This window comes from Hydra vulgaris, chromosome 11 (assembly GCF_038396675.1).
Source record: "Hydra vulgaris chromosome 11, alternate assembly HydraT2T_AEP".
Taxonomy (NCBI): Eukaryota; Metazoa; Cnidaria; class Hydrozoa; order Anthoathecata; family Hydridae; genus Hydra; species Hydra vulgaris.
Genome location: NC_088930.1, coordinates 45754217 through 45770848, shown reverse-complemented (window position 1 = coordinate 45770848; position 16632 = coordinate 45754217). Strand labels below are relative to the sequence as shown.

The following is a 16632-nucleotide window of genomic DNA, read 5'->3' as shown; positions in this document are numbered from 1 at the left end:
AAATAAAAATGACTTAAATACTTTTTTTTTTGGTGGTCGTGGAGGTAAAATGGTATAAGTCAAAAATGAAAGTTATAGTTGTCGTTCCCTTTGCACTTCTTTTTTGATTATTTATTACAAACAATAATATTTACGTAAATAAGATGATATCGGCTAATTCTACATAAAAACCACGTTTAAATTTTTTTGACGTCATAAGCTAAAATTAAACTTAACATATAATTTCAATTTAAATTTAAAATAATTTATTTTAATAATAGTTGTTAAAGTTTTATAATTGAATGATATTTTTTATACTAGAACAAAAAAAAAAAAAAAAAAGAATTGAAAAAAAAAGTTAAAAAATAAATAAATAATAATAATGTTTTGTTACATGTATGTTTACTTTTTGTCACAAGTAATACACAATTATAAAATAAATACTTTCCAAATCTAGATGGCAACAAAGATATACTTGTATATAATATATACAGTTATATTTTTGATTTTATATAAATTGTATATATATATATATATATATATATATATATATATATATATATATAATGTATATATATATATATATATATATATATATATATATATATATATATATATATATATATATATATATATATATATATGTATATATATAAATACATTTTTGATTTCCGATGAGTCTTTACTGATGAAACACAGTGTTAAATGAAAAAAAAATTTTGTTAAGTGATTTTCTATTAATTTATTCATATTATATATATAATGTATATATATATATATATATATATATATATATATATATATATATATATATATATATATATATATATATATATATATATATATATATATATAATATATATATATATATATATATATATATATATATATATATTTGTGTGTGTGTTTAAAAAAATATATTTTATTGATTGAATATATATTTTTTAATGCTTAAGATAAATAGTATCTTTCTTAAAACCAATTTAAAGTAACTACACCTGCACCAATGCAATGTTATAAAAAAACATCATGATTTCTGTTTATATCCATGTGACAGTTTAAGTACAGGTATTTATTTTAATTGCTTTGATTTTAATTATTATTTTACTTTGAATAGTTTATGTTTATTAATTGATATTAATGTATATTTTATTATAAATGGCAATGACAGTAGTCAATAACTTATTTAGTTTATTAATTTTATCTGGCAGGATTTAGATAATATTTAAGAATCCCTTCCCTTTTTCCTGAATTAGTTTTTTTATTTCATTTTAAGTCAATACAAAATTTATATGATATTAAATAAAAAGAGACACATTTTTGGTACAAAAATATTTTATTATACTCTATAGCTTTTTAAATTTGCTTATATCAAGCATATATCCTTACTAATTAATAAAAATAAGGGTAAAGTTTGCTTAACGAGGTGAAAATGGAAATAAAAACTTGATTTTTTAAATAGTTTTTACTTTTTGAAGATGATGTTTTTATAAAGTTATAGTGAAAGACTTATACAGACTACACAGTCATGATTAAAATTGTTTACTGTTATTGTGGATCTTGATTCTATAGTATTATGTTTGATCTATAGTATTACGTTTTTTATGTGAAAAATTACTCCTTGGACTCTGGCCTACAATATTTTTTACAATTTTTTTTTATAAATTTACTGCTGTTTTTATGAATAAAATATTCTAAAAAAACCACCTAGGATTATTTTATAAAGTTTTTATCACAATTATAAACACAATTTATTATGTATTGCCAAAGCCGAATAATGAGATTCAATGAGAAAAAAACAGGACAGGGGCAAAACACAGGAGTAATAGCTCCAAGGCAACTGTTTAACAGTGAGTTTTAAAACTATAAACCCACATTTTTTATATTGCATTTTAAATGTATAAAAATGAAAAAAAAATTGTATGCATTTATTATATATCTAAATTTGCACATAACATTTACTATTGCTAAAATGAAATAAAAGCTGTTTTAAGTTTTAAAAAAAGTCATAAAAAACTAGTACTAATACAAATAATAATTAATCTTTCAAATAAATAAATTGTGATTTTCATGTGAAAAAAGTAAAAAATTTAAATTATGTAAAGTTTCTATAATAGTTTAGATTTTTAGATCAATTTAAATAACAGTCACTTGACACTTACTTAGGAAGTAAGCTATTCTCAAGCTACTCAACAAGCATCTCATTAAATTTCATGGAATACTTTCAATAACTTTCAATAAATTAATTTTTAAAATCTCATCTATGTTGAAAAAGTTGATTTAATTGTTGCAGTTATTTTTTTTGAACTACTTGAAATTGTTTTAATTGTATAAACATGGTTTCGAAAAAATATATATCTGATGTAATATAATTTGTTTTTATTGATTATAAAATTGCTGATACTAAGGTGGCTTTTAAAATATTATTTAAAAAAAAAATCTGCTCCTACCTTCTAAATGTGTTCTGTACCATAAATTTTTTTTTTTTTAACATCTTTGCTTCCAACAAGGTTGCAAGCAACCACTAATTAGAGTTGGAAGTTACTGGAAGAGAAAAAATGAAGTTTGTAGAGCAAGATAACGATTGACAGATGACTGAAAGAATTTTAAATTATATGAATTAGGAAAGCAAGATGAAGGAAGCAAATTCCAAAGAGCTGATGTTCGAGGAAAAAAACTAGACAAATAAGTGTTTTTGGAGCACTTAGGAACAGTCACAGAAAAAGGATGACACTTAATTGAATGACGAGTAACACGAGAATGAATTATAGTAGATGGCACAAGGGACGCTAGCTCTTTAGAGCAGTGCCCATTATAGCATTTGTAGAAAAGAGAAAGAGAAGCAACATTATGACGATGTGATAATGGTTGGAGGTTGGCTGCAAGAGCATGTCCAACTATGTTTACAATGCGTTTTTGCACCTTGTCGAAAAGAGAAAGGGCATCATTAGAAGATCTACCCCAGATATGGCAACAGTATTTTATACAAGGCTGGGTTTGAGATTTATAGAGATAGAGAATAGAATCTGGAGTAAGAAAGTGTTGAACTAAATAAAGAGATGCAACCTTAGCAGATGCTAATTTTGCAACAGATTTGATATATGGTTTCCAAGAAAGATCGGAAGTAAGAGTTAATCCTAGAAGATGAAGGGTAGATGACTCATCAAGTACATTAGCATTCATAAATATAGTAAGATCTAAATTATTGCGATAAAGATTGGCTGAAAAAAATTGAGTTTTATCTGAATTAAAGTTCACCAGCCACTGTAAGCCCCATGCTATAGCAGAAGTAAGATCCTTTTCAAGCTCAAATGCCCCCTCCAAGCAATCAGAGAGTGTTGGCTTTTTATCATGACAAGAATAAATGGTAGTGTCATTAGCGAACAATGCCACCTTAGATGTGAGAATATCTGGAAGATTGTTAATGTAAATTAAAAAGCGTATATAGGGCCAATAAGTGAACTTTTAGGAACCCCTGAAGTTACAGAATAAGAAAAGGAGTGCTGTCCATCGAGGACAACTTTTATACTACGATTGGAAAGGAAGAATTCAATAATCTTAAAGATGTTACCAGATACACCATAAGAAAAAAGTTTATAGAGAAGACCAGCATGCCAAACTTTATTAAAAGCTTTAGAAATGTCAAGAGCAATGACCTTAACCTCTCTAACTTTATCTAATGCACAATAAAACCTATGGTTAAAACTGTTAGCAAATCGGCTGTAGAACGAGAAGATCGAAATCCATATTGATGATCAGAAAGTAAGTTATTAGATTCAAGATAAAAGATTAAGTGTTTGTTAATCAAAGATTCAAAAACCTTGCTTATGATAGGAAGAAGATTAATGGGACAGTAGTTAGACGAGTCAGATTGCTCTCCAGAATTTTTGAAAATAGGGATAACAGATGCCACTTTTTAGCATGCTGGAAAACAAGATTCTGATAAGCACTTGTTGAATAGTTTTGAGAGTATAGACGACAGCTCCGGAGAACACTTCTGCAAGACAATAACAAGTATGTTGTCTGGGCCACAAGCTGTAGAAGAGTCTAAGCAGGAAATCACTTTAGATAAAGAAGCTGGAATGATATGAATGTCAAGCAATGGATCAACCTGTTTGACGGCTATATCAGGTAGAATGCAAGTAGTGGAATCAAGAGATGGTGTTGATGAAAAGTTCTTAGCAAACAATTCAGCTTTGTATTTAGGTGAGATGACAAAGTCTGAACCATACATGAGAATAACAGATTTGCCCTTATTATTGATACTATCAAAGATTTTTCAGAAGCCACGAGAGCCTAATTTTTGTGCTGAAATACGAGATTTCATGACCTGAGAATAGCGGGCCTTGGCGCAAGACAAAACCTTTTTACAATGGTTTCTAGCAGTAATAAACAGACGTCTGTTTTTTGTAGAATTGTTTTGCTGATAGATATGAAAGTAAAGGTTTTGATTGGCAATTGCAGCAGCACAGTGTGAGGAAAACCATGGAGAAGAGTGAGGCTCGACCTGGAATCGTTAAGAGAGAATAAAAGATTCCATGCCATCCTGAATCCACGAAGTTATGTAAGAAGCACATTTGTTGACAGGAAGACGAAAGATTTCAACCCAAGGACCATCACGAAGAAAATCACGGAAAGATTCCCAGTCAGCTTTACTGTAGTTGTAAGAGACATGATGATAGGGGGATTCAGATGATGAAGAAGAATGAGATAAGAGTTTTAGAGAGACCAAACTGTTATCAATAGCACCTAAGGTTGAATGTGGAGAAACTGAGCACTGACTCGGATTAGAAACAAGACATAAGTTGAGTAGAGAAGGTAAATGATTTGGGTTGTCTGGAAAGCGAGTTGGAAAGTTGACTTAGGGATTGAGAAAGGCTAAAGTTGTGGGATTTAATGCCTGCAGAATCACTGACATTAGAGCCAAGCCATTCAGTGTGCATTAAAGTCACAGACAACAACAATATTAGCTGATCGATAAAGAGAGAGGGCTTGGTCAATTTGATCAGAAATAATATCAAACAGAGTGCAGTCTTGATAAAGATGAAGGAGAGTGATATAGAACAAATAGAAAGGCAATAGAGTGTAGTGGTGCTATATGAAAGCACATAAAATAATAGTCTGTGGATTTAAACCAAGTTTCTCAACAAATGGGTGAATTCTTACAAATGTAAATGCCCTGACTAAGCATGTGACTATTGGAGTCTTTCTGAATTAAAGGAAGATAACAACAACACTTAAATCACAAGATGAGACAGCTGAACTCAAATTAGTCTCACAAAGAGCAAGTAGGTCTGGTGAACTTTGCTAGAGATAAGACTTAACAGAAGAAAAGTTACTTCGAAGACCACGAATATTAGTGAATGATAAGTTTAGAGAACTTAGTGATGATGATGGTTTTTTGTGTTTTATAGTTTTGGGTACTTTTTTCATTTTTAAATTTGTTAAAAAACTTGACTCAAAGCATTGATAGTACTCAGTACACTGTTTAATAGCCCAAGCAATTACGTCATTACTATTAAAAAACCCTAAGCCATAAAAAAGGGCTCCAAATGTGGCCATGGCAATGCACACCAAAAGTACGAACAGGGACACCATCCATCCGCAACATGGCACTGTTAATACTTTGATATTTTTTAGCTGTTAATGGAATCTGCTTCTCTGAGAGCTACCACAGAGTTTGGGAAATCTGACTACCAGCTGGCCTCAGATTCATAAAACTGAGTTTTAGAGCTGTACCCTCATTAGGAGATAATAGAATGGGTTGCCTAGTCATAAAAACAGAGACACAAGCAAAACCCATGCGTTGAGTCAAGAAGATCCATCATTCAACATCCTAAACTGGAGACACTGTATTAAAAATATATCTGCACCAGCCTGATAGATGAAGAAGGGGTGCGAGGCTGGTTAACAGATAGAATTTGTTTACCCCTTAAGTCTTTGCCTAAGAGGCCTTCTGCAAGACAGCAGCCAGATGTGTTCAACCTCAGCCCAAGATGAGTATTTTTATCGAGACACCATCTCTAGTCTTTACTCAACCAAGAGCCCCAAGATAGAGTGTGTTTTTGTGTGCCTAAGAAGACAAAACCTACAAGGCAGCAGGACATGAAGCAGATTGTACTAGGTTACGTGTTACTAGTAGTAGGATTACCTGACCTGGCATTAAAATGATAATATTTGAAACATTATTTACAATAAGGTAGACAGTAATTGAAATTAATTTGTTTACAGAAATCTTGTAAACAAACTTTATAGATTTTATGTAGTTGAAAAAAAATATTTCAATATAAAATTTTAATGTTTTCCATTTTGCAACTGATTAAACATGTTTTTAATAAATAATTTGTGGTACTCAGACTATTTGGATATGTAATATATATATGTATATATATATATATATATATATATATATATATATATATATATATATATATATATATATATATATATATATATATATATATATATTTATTTATATATATATAAATAAATTAGTAAAAAACACTTATCTAACTTTTATCTTCTACTTTAAGTTTCACCATTGCTGGATCCTCAGGAAGAGTTACTAAATCTAAAAAAAAATTCAATTTATAGAAAAAAAATTTTTACAGGAAGTTATAAATTATTATAAAAAAGTTTTTAATTACTATATTTTTTTGTTAACGGAAAGTTACAGAAAGTAATTATTAAATAATTTTCTTTGGAATGGGGATAGTTTAATTTGGCATTTGTTTTTATAATTTTTTAAGAGGTATTTATTTTTGTGCCTACATTTAGAAATTAATTCAGATTTTTTATTTAATAAATTTTCTTGATTTAAATGAGTAATTATTTCAAATTTTTCTTGCAAACATAGCATACATTTTTTGGAAATATTATTATAGGCAGGGGCAGATTTTAGAATAGACCATTGTAAATTAAAATTTTTATTTTTTTCTTTTTAATCCCAAATATATTTTGACAGCATAGTCTCTTTTGAATATTTTTTGTGTTTAAACGATTGTTTGTGGTTGGCATAACGTTTTTTCCATTCCCCCTCGGTTAAGCCAATATATTGTTTATCAGGGTTGTTTTGTGAGGAAACAATGCACTTGTAAATTACATTTTTCGAAAGGCATTTTCCATTTAGAGGGCAATCTATTTTTTGTTTACAATTACAATAATCAGTGTTTTTTTCTTTTATATGTTCATTTTTATTAATTAATGCGTAGTTGTGGCCTTTTATAATTCTTTCTAAATTTTTTGTACAACTATAACTTACTTTAATGGTATTTCTGTTAAAAATCTTATGTAATTTATTAGAGGGAGAAAAATGTTTGTCTACTAATTTTAGAAAAATTTTACCTATATTTGTTGAAACATTTTTGCTGTACGGGTTGAACCAAATTATGTTTTTATTTCTATTATGCTTTTTTGCAATTTTCTTTTCAAATTTTAGCTCGAAATTTTGAAAGCCACATTTTTCAAGGGCATCTTCATAAATGCGTTTAGAGGAGTTAAAAATATTTTCATTAGAAGAGTTTTGGTTTAGCCTATTGTTAATTGTAATTTGGAATTTGTTTTAGAATTTGAGGGGGATGGTTCGAATTCACATTAATATACAATAATTCGTCATTAGATTTTTTGTAGGGCTTATAGGAACTTTCTGAGAGGTTAAATGTGACATCAAGAAAATTCACTATTTTTAAATTTATATTTATTTCAATTTGGAAGCCAATATTTTTAAAAACTTTAATAATATCTTTTCTAATTTTATCGAGTTGTGGCCCTGATTTTTTATGCATTATTATTAAACCGTCGTCGCGAAGACCTAATTGATTAATTTGGATTATTTTAGCTTGGGTATTTAAAATATATAAACCTACAAATTCGCAAATTTCTGCTCCGTCGTAACTTCCCATCGTTACATCAAAGCATTCATGCGTGGTTTTTTTCTTCCACGTTTCCTTATCAAAATAGAGTAAATTTTTTCTGCAGTGCTTAATTATACGGATAGTGTCCTCAGTAATTTCTAAATGGGATTTTCCAAATTCTATTGTTTTATCTAAAATTTCTGCTGTAATTGAGGGGTAAAAATCAATAATATCAAATTGTATAAATGTGCATTCATTTTTATTGTTAATTTTAGAAAACCAATCTATAACATCAGTGGTATTTTTCCACTGATGTAAACCTAATTTTTTCCGAATAGAGTTATTAATTTTGTCTAGTTTTATTTTACTAACGTACCCTAGTTCACTTTTTGAGGGTACTAGTAGCCTACAAGGGAGTTTATTTTGAAAATTTGGTTTGTGATATTATAGCGAAACAAACGCTTGCGCTGGTGCAATTGATTCAATTCTCGCATCTAAATTAATATTTTTGGCGATGTTTTAAGCTTCAAAATTAATGGCGTTTTTCAAGTTTTTTGGTGCTTTTGTATAATTATTAGAAATATTATCGCGCAGTATTTTTTGATGAGTTTTTGGGGTAATTTGGTAAATGTTACTTGTTTTGCCAGCAAAAGCTAAAATATTAGGGTTCAATTTTATATTATTAATGTCTAGTTTTAATTGTTTTTGGAATTCATTATATATGTTTTGAAATTTTATAGTTTTAACATTTCCAAAAAATGTATGCTATGTTTGCAAGAAAAATTTGAAATAATTACTCATTTAAATCAATAAAGTTTATTAAATAAAAAATCTGAATTAATTTCTAAATGTAGGCACAAAAATAAATACCTCTTAAAAAATTATAAAAACAAATGACCAAATTAAACTATCCCCATTCCAAAGAAAATTATTTAATAGTTACTTTCTGTAACTTCCCATTAACAAAAAAATATAGTAATTAAAAATTTTTTTATAATAATTTATAACTTCCTGTAAAATATTTTTTTTTATAAATTGAATTTTTTTTGAGATTTAGTAACTCTTCCTGAGGATCCAGCAATGGTGAAACTTAAAGTAGAAGATAAAAGTTAGATAAATGTTTTTTACTAATTTATTATTGCTCTGTTCTTTAAGAACATTGAGCACTCTATTTGTAAAATACACTTACATAATTTACATATATATATATATATATATATATATATATATATATATATATATATATATATATATATATATATATATATATATATATATATATATATATATATATATATATATTAGCCCCTGTAAACTTTTTTTTTAAGTTGAGTTTACTATCTCCTCCAGTCTATTGAAATTTTCAACATTTTCTTCGAACCTCCTTGTTTTAGCAAAAAATATTGTTTACCCTAGTATTTTAAATAACTTATTCAAGACAACTTAATAAATTAAACTTAAAATTTAACATAAAATACTCACTTGGGAAATCCTAAATATTAAAAATCTTACAATAAAACAGGTTTATTACTAGTTTTACCATATGTATAATTCAAGTTTTTGTTCATGCACGATTTTAATTTATATCTCTAGAACATTGTAAACATATATAAGGAATTTTTTTATTAAACATTGTACTTACTATTGTCTGGAATTTGGAAAAATATATGTAATGTCTCAAACAAGATCAAGAAAGGTTTTTTTGGTAGAAAAAACCATTGAAAAGCTACCTGACAGTAAGCTGCCAACAAAACCAGAAGTGCTTGGATATCTTCATTATACAAAATACTTTATGACATCAATTTCTAAATGCGGTAGTGGTGTAGTGGTAGAGCGCTCACTTCATAAGCGAGAGGTTCCGAGTTCAATCCCCACCACATCCCTGGTAGTACCGCGCTTAACTCCGCGCAGCGACCTTGTTCGTCAAGGTTCGTGTTTCGGAGTTATAGAGTTGAGAGAGGGTTATAACCACAATTAAGTAGCCTCCTCGTCTTAGTGGCCTTCTGGGTCTTGGGGAGGTGAATTAACAAAAAAAAAAAAAAACTCTGCTAGACTTCAGGACATTTTTCCTTCCCCCTTTCTAAAATTTTTTCTACACCTAAATGTAACAAATCTGGTGGTTGTCAGATGAAAGAGAACAGCTTGATGTGTGTTACTAGAGCCTTAGTTAATATATGGGAAAAGGCTTCAATTCCAATATTGTATCAAACAAATGAGGTATAAATAGTACTTTTAATTTCTAATTTTGATGGAAATAATATTTGTATAAATATGATAAAATGCTAGTAATTAACTTTACTTTTTAACTTATACATATATCTTATAGGAATAACATTATGGAATTGGAAAATTGCAGAAGTAGATTACAAGCAAACACAAATAAAGTATCTGTTGGGTATAAAAAATTGCGCACAGAATTTCGGGAAAAAATGAATAATTTTTTTCTGACTATTTCTCCTTCAGATGTTATTGACATAATAATGAAAGATAAAACTAAATCACTTCCAACCAGAAAAGAAGGTTGTATGTTTTTGGACAACCAAAAAAGCTTGCGAAAGTGGTCAATGGATCATAAGGACAAAAGTTATGAAAAGTTTATAAAAAGAAATATTGCAAAAACAAATCAATTTCAAGCGAAAATGATAGGTATACAATCGTCTGACAACATTTTTCAATCAAGTCTTCAAAAACATTCTGATACTGGATTTGTAGAGTCAGATGAGTTAGATATAGACTTTCAAGAATACAATTCAAAAAGAAAAAGACTGACAGTTTTGTAATGGTTTCTTTGCTTAAAGATATAATTAAATCAACATCAATTGTTGCAAAAAGATAAACTTGTTTTAACAGGTCTGGTAGCTATAATTGCAAGTATCATAAATGCAGGCAATGGAGATTTGAATAAGTTTTCACTACCAGAAACAACTTAAAGAAGACGTAACAAAATGGTCTTAACATTGAAGGAATTAAAATAAAGAAATCTTTTATCTCAAAAGCTATACATTTATCTCTGACTCTTCACACGGACACACAAAAAATTACAGATGATCTTAATCATGGCAAAAATGTGGAAAGGTTGGCAGTAATTGTAAGCTCACCAGATCTCAATTAGCTCCGGCTTATTGGATTAATTGGAATTTCTGATGGGTGTGGAATAACCCAGATTACTGCAATAAAAAAGGATGATGGGTGTGGAAAAACCCTGGCTACTGCAATAAAAAATGAATGGAATTTTTTCAAATCAGTTGATAGTGTATCCTTTGATACAACTGCGAGTAATACTGGATGGATTAATGGAGCAGTGTCAATTATTGAGATGGAGAGGAAAACCACTAATTTGTTTAGCACGTAGACACCATGTTGTAGAACTCCGAGCTAAAGAAATAGAAAAAGCCACAGGCAAAGTTACAACCGGACCTACAGACAATACATTTAAAATGTTACACAATAACTGGGATAAAATGTTTGCTATAGGAATAAATTATGAGAGTATGAACAAGTTTGACTGGAAAAGTAACCGTGGAACATTTATTGAAAATAAGGTGAGATGAAAATATTTTAAACTGTTAAGACTTATTATTAGGAAAGGAAATATTTTTATGACCAGGGCTGCATTATTATTGATAGATCCTATAAAAATGTTATTTTTAATTAAAGTTTATGATATGAGTTATAATTAAAAACAATACTTCTATAGGATCTATCACTATTAATGCAGTCCTATTAATGCAGTCATAAACCCGGCCAGGGCTGCATTAAAATTGATAGATCCTATAAAATATTGTTTTTAAATAAAACTCATGTCATAAATTTTAATTAAAAATAACATTTTTTAGGATCTATCAATATTAATGCAGCCCTGGTCATAAACCTGGCCCCAGTCACGGGTATGTGTTATTAAACCTAGCCCCAGTCGCTTACTACCTGGTGCCTTCCATCATGCAAAATATCTTGCAAAATCAATCTATAATTTTGTACTTTGCCTTCTTAGTCCACAGCTTGATTCAAATCTTTTTTCTGCAAACAATATATCAGGTTTTACAGTTTTTGCTGAGTTTGTTGGTATTATTTATACTTTTTAGTTTTTAAAAGCTCCTTTTGCATATATGGCTCCAGATATGTATTTACAAGCAATCGAAGGTATGGAAAATTATAAAATTAAAAGATCTGATATTGCCTAAGCATGCGTTGATGTGATGAAACAACATCATTGGTACCATAACCAGAGAACAGTTATTTTCTCCATAGCTGACAAGGAACTAATGCCCGAAGTTAGAGAAAGTGTTGCTAAAAAGCTGTTTAACTCTGACTCTAAACAAGATGTTGGTAAAAATACAAAAATACAAATACTTCTCTAAACAGAATGTTGGCAAAAATCCAAAAATCCAAATACTTTTAATCTGTCATCATTTGTAGGAGCCATGAGTTGGTTGGTTTTTGAGAATGTTGGATTTACAAAGAACGATCTTGAATGGTGTCAAGTTAGTTGTAAGGAATGGGGAAAATACAGCACTTACAGACGATTTAAGGATAGGGTTTATAAACTGCATGTATTAAATGATCCTGCCGAAAGAGCGCTAAAACTTATTCAAAACTACTCAAAAGTGTGCCTAAATGAAGTGTTGAAGCAAGATATTCTTCTGTCAATAGCAGAACATGGAGCAAAACATTTAGTTAGTACCAAAAAAAATTTGATTAACTTTTAAAACAACATTTTGACTAACCATATTGTATAATATTAAAGTGATAAAGTGATTATTATGTTTTCGAGTCTGTATTTGTGATTCAAATGTTTTTAATAAAAAAAAAAAAGCAATAGTTGAAAGAAAATAAATTGTTAGATTTTCAAACTATATCTATAAATAAAATTACGATAATATATTGATGGAACATTAAAATATGATTGTTTCCTGAAAGTTTTGTTTAATTGCAAAAATCGACTAAATAAATGCGCAAACTAAGTTGGCACATTAGTAGCATAAAATAAGGAGATTTCAAGAAAAGTCTTAAAACTTCAATGCACTGGAGGAGGTAGGGAATAAATTTTTAAATAAATATGAATAAGATTTTTTTCTATGTACTCATCAAAATGCACCAGAAATCAAATGACAACCTTCAATAATCAAAAATTTTGCGGAAATGACGAGGGCTAATATATATATATATATATACCATGATCACGAATATGTTATCAGTAACTGATAAAACTCTTTATTGTTTAAAAACACTATTAAAAAGAGTTTAAAAAATAAATAAGAAAAAATTTATTAACAGTTAATAAAATAACCAAAAACCATCTGTAAAATTATAAGAAAATAAGCAAATATTATGTTACGTTTTATGAAAAAAATATTTTTTTCAAAATAAAATTTAGTTCATATTTGAAAAAAAAATGATAAAAATGATTTTTCAAATAAGAACTAAGATTTTATTTGTAACTTTTGTTATAGTGAGGAAAAAAAACTGTCTATGATTTTTAACGCGTTAATAAAATAATTTTAATTTACAAAGCGGTACTTGAAAATATGCTAGTGACACAATATAACTTCTAACAATACAAAATATATTTGCTGAGTTGAGTTACTTTGAAATGCATTATGCGTTTTTTGTTATGCAGTGAAATCTCGTAACAAGACCTGATATATATATATATATATATATATATATATATATATATATATATATATATATATATATATATATATATATATGTATATATGCCTTGTTTTAAAGCATTACGCATATAGTGAATTATGTACAGCTTAAGCAATTTTACGTAAGCAGTAAGCGATTTTGGTTAAGCGACTTATTATCATTTTTTAACTTTTAAATTGTTCTATAAGTGGTAAGATAAAAGAAGTAATTGATTTTTTAAAAAATCACATTAACTTTTGAAAAAAAAATTACGTAAAAATATTTGTTACAAAAGTTTGAATGACAATTATGTTAGATATAAGCACTATTTACTAATGAAAAAAACTCTAATAAAATTAAAAGCTTATTTTTATTTTGTTTTTATTTTATTGTAACGATTGATTATTATGATCTTTGCTTCAAGCTTAAGGTATATAATATAATTTAATTTTGATAAAAAATATATGATTCAACTTAAAACTAATTTGATAAAAATGTATAATTTTATTCTGATAAAAAAGATATGTAATTTAATTTAGATTTTAAAAATATATAATTTAATTTTGATTTAAAAAATATATTTAAGTTTATTAAAATTAGAGTTAACGCTTGGGTTTAACTTAATAGTCAAGTTTATTTAAAAATATTACTAAATATTGTTCAATATTTAAATTTATTTAAAAAAAAAATATGCTAATTTTTATCGCAATTGCTTTTTCAGTTGTCCTTTTTTTATACTCAAAATAAATTTTAAATAAAACTGCATCAAAAATTTTCACAAAACGTAAGTTAAATTTTTTTTTTTATAACACAAGTTGAATCACAGCTATTTTTTAATAAATGATATATACTGCGATATAATTTTAATAAATGAAGTTTAGAAAAATAATCTTTCCTTTCATAACAAAATCATTATTAAAATAATAAACCTTTAATAAAGTAATTAAATTAATGAAGTTTTTTAACTCAATTATGCAAATGTCAAGAAAAAAAAAAATTTTTATTAATATTTTTTTACAACCTTTTTTTATTTATTTATATTTTTTTACAACCTTTTTTTATTTATTAATATTTTTTTACAACCTTTTCCTGTATGTTTTTTGTGTTGCTTTGTAAAAAATAAATTATTAAAAAAAAGTAGCTAAATATGAACTTGTTATTGAGATGTAAAGTTGTAGAGAATTAATTTTGCTGTCCTTGAAAAAAAAAAAAAGTCTTCAGGTAATATGAATCGAGCCTTCCCAGGAGACGTGTGCAGTTTTTCATCTTGTTTGTCCACAAAAAAGTTTTTTATATAAACAACTTGGTCATAACTGTTTGCAATTTTTATTATATTAAGGGTTTCAATACTTTACGGTGAAAGCTAAGCAGCAGGATTTAAAAAAAAAAAACGATGAAAACTTGGATAGTGGTGGGATTCGAACCACGGACATTCCTTGTATAAATTTAACACCTTATCCAAATAAGCTACATGTGTATTTTATAACAAACAAGTAATATATTTATATAGTTGAAAAAGTGATGTAAAAGTAAAGCCTATGAGGTAGATACATGCAGGCTTCACCAGAAATGGCAGGCAATAGCCCGTGTCCGTCTTCACACTCGTGCAAATCAGTTTACACGGGCAAAATAAAGCCCATGCAAAATATAAAATTTTTGGTGAAAAAAGCAAAAAAAAAAAACTTTTTTGTTTTGTTTTGCTTTATCCAATTTCGTTGCTGAAAATAATAACCACCCTAAAGAAATGAAAATTAAAACAATGTACAAATAATTTAAATTATTAACTTTAAAGTAAAGTTAAAAAAAATTTATTTAAGCCTTATCAATTTTTATCATTCCATCCTATGAATAATTAGGCTAATTCAAGGGCGGATCCATATTGATGGGGAGGGTCATATTGGTGTCTGCCCCTATCCAAGATTTGATATATATATATATATATATATATATATATATATATATATATATATATATATATATATATATATATATATATATATATATATAGGCTTTGTTTTAAAGTGTAAACTGGCATAAAAATTATGTTTGATATTTGCGCAATTTACAAATGTAATAAGTTAAAAAAACAAGAAAACTTTATTTTTATTATTCTTACTTTGCCATCAAAAATGTTTAGCAAAAGAAAAAAAAAGAAGATGTTATATGGTGTTTAAAAAAAGTATACACAATATAACATCTTCTAAAATAAGTACCCAATTTAAAAATAAATAAATAAAAAAAAAAACAGTTTAGAAAAATAACAATGTAATTTAGAAAAATAATATTTTATAAAAGTTACATCAGCTTTATATAATTGACAGATTGTGTGATATCAAAAAAGTGAAAACAGGAATTTTGTTATAGTTTAGAAAGAATTTTGAATAAAAAAGTTATTTGAAAAACTGAATTAGTTTTTTTTTTTCTCGATTTTTCTTCCTCTTCTATTTTTTACAAAAATAAAATCCTTGTAAACATATTATAACTTATAACACTGCATCAAAAATATTCATAAAGCATGCATTTGACTTTTTTGCCTTGAGGCAAGTGAAAGCACAATGGTATATATTTTTGATAATTGTTATTTAAATCTTTGTTTGCCAAATCTTTGTTTGAATAACTTGAGTTTTTTTTCTTTGCAACAAGTAGTATTTTTTGTTTGTTAATAATTTTTTTAAAGTAAAAATTTTTTAAAAGTTGCAAAGTTGCATTTTTAAAAAATAATGAAAAAAATATTAAGATATTTTAATTAAATTATATAAATGTTGACAAAAGAAATAAATTATTTTATGTTAAATGATAATAAAAAATGTAATAAATAAATTAAATTAATTTTAATTTATTTATTTTAATAAATAAATTAAAATTAATTTAATTTATTTATTACAAATTAATAAATTAATTTTTTAAAATTAAATTTAATTATTTAATATTAAAAAACAAAAAAAAAAATGAAAATAAATAGAGATTCCACAACATATACATTTAGAAAATAACACTTCTAGATTTGTAATTTATCTTATTGCGGTAGTTAAAAAAGTTAATATCCTTAAATAAAAAAAAGAAGTTAGTTTTATGATGTCAAAATAAGGAGCTTAAAACAAAGCCTATATATATATATATATATATATATATACATATATATATGAATATATATATATATATATAT

General features: G+C 26.8%; 2 protein-coding genes across 2 annotated transcripts in view; both read left to right on the top strand.

Moving 5' to 3' along the window:
* LOC101239728 (ELL-associated factor 1) overlaps positions 1 to 16632 on the top strand; it is a 107418-nt gene that overhangs the window by 36616 nt on the left and 54170 nt on the right. The gene's annotated exons all lie outside the window — the stretch shown is intronic.
* LOC100212765 (sorting nexin-7) overlaps positions 918 to 16632 on the top strand; it is a 52940-nt gene continuing 37225 nt past the window's right edge. Inside the window, exon 1 of the mRNA XM_065808978.1 lies at positions 918 to 1047. The gene's annotated coding sequence lies outside the window, so the exon portion shown is untranslated. The remainder of the gene's footprint in view (positions 1048 to 16632) is intronic.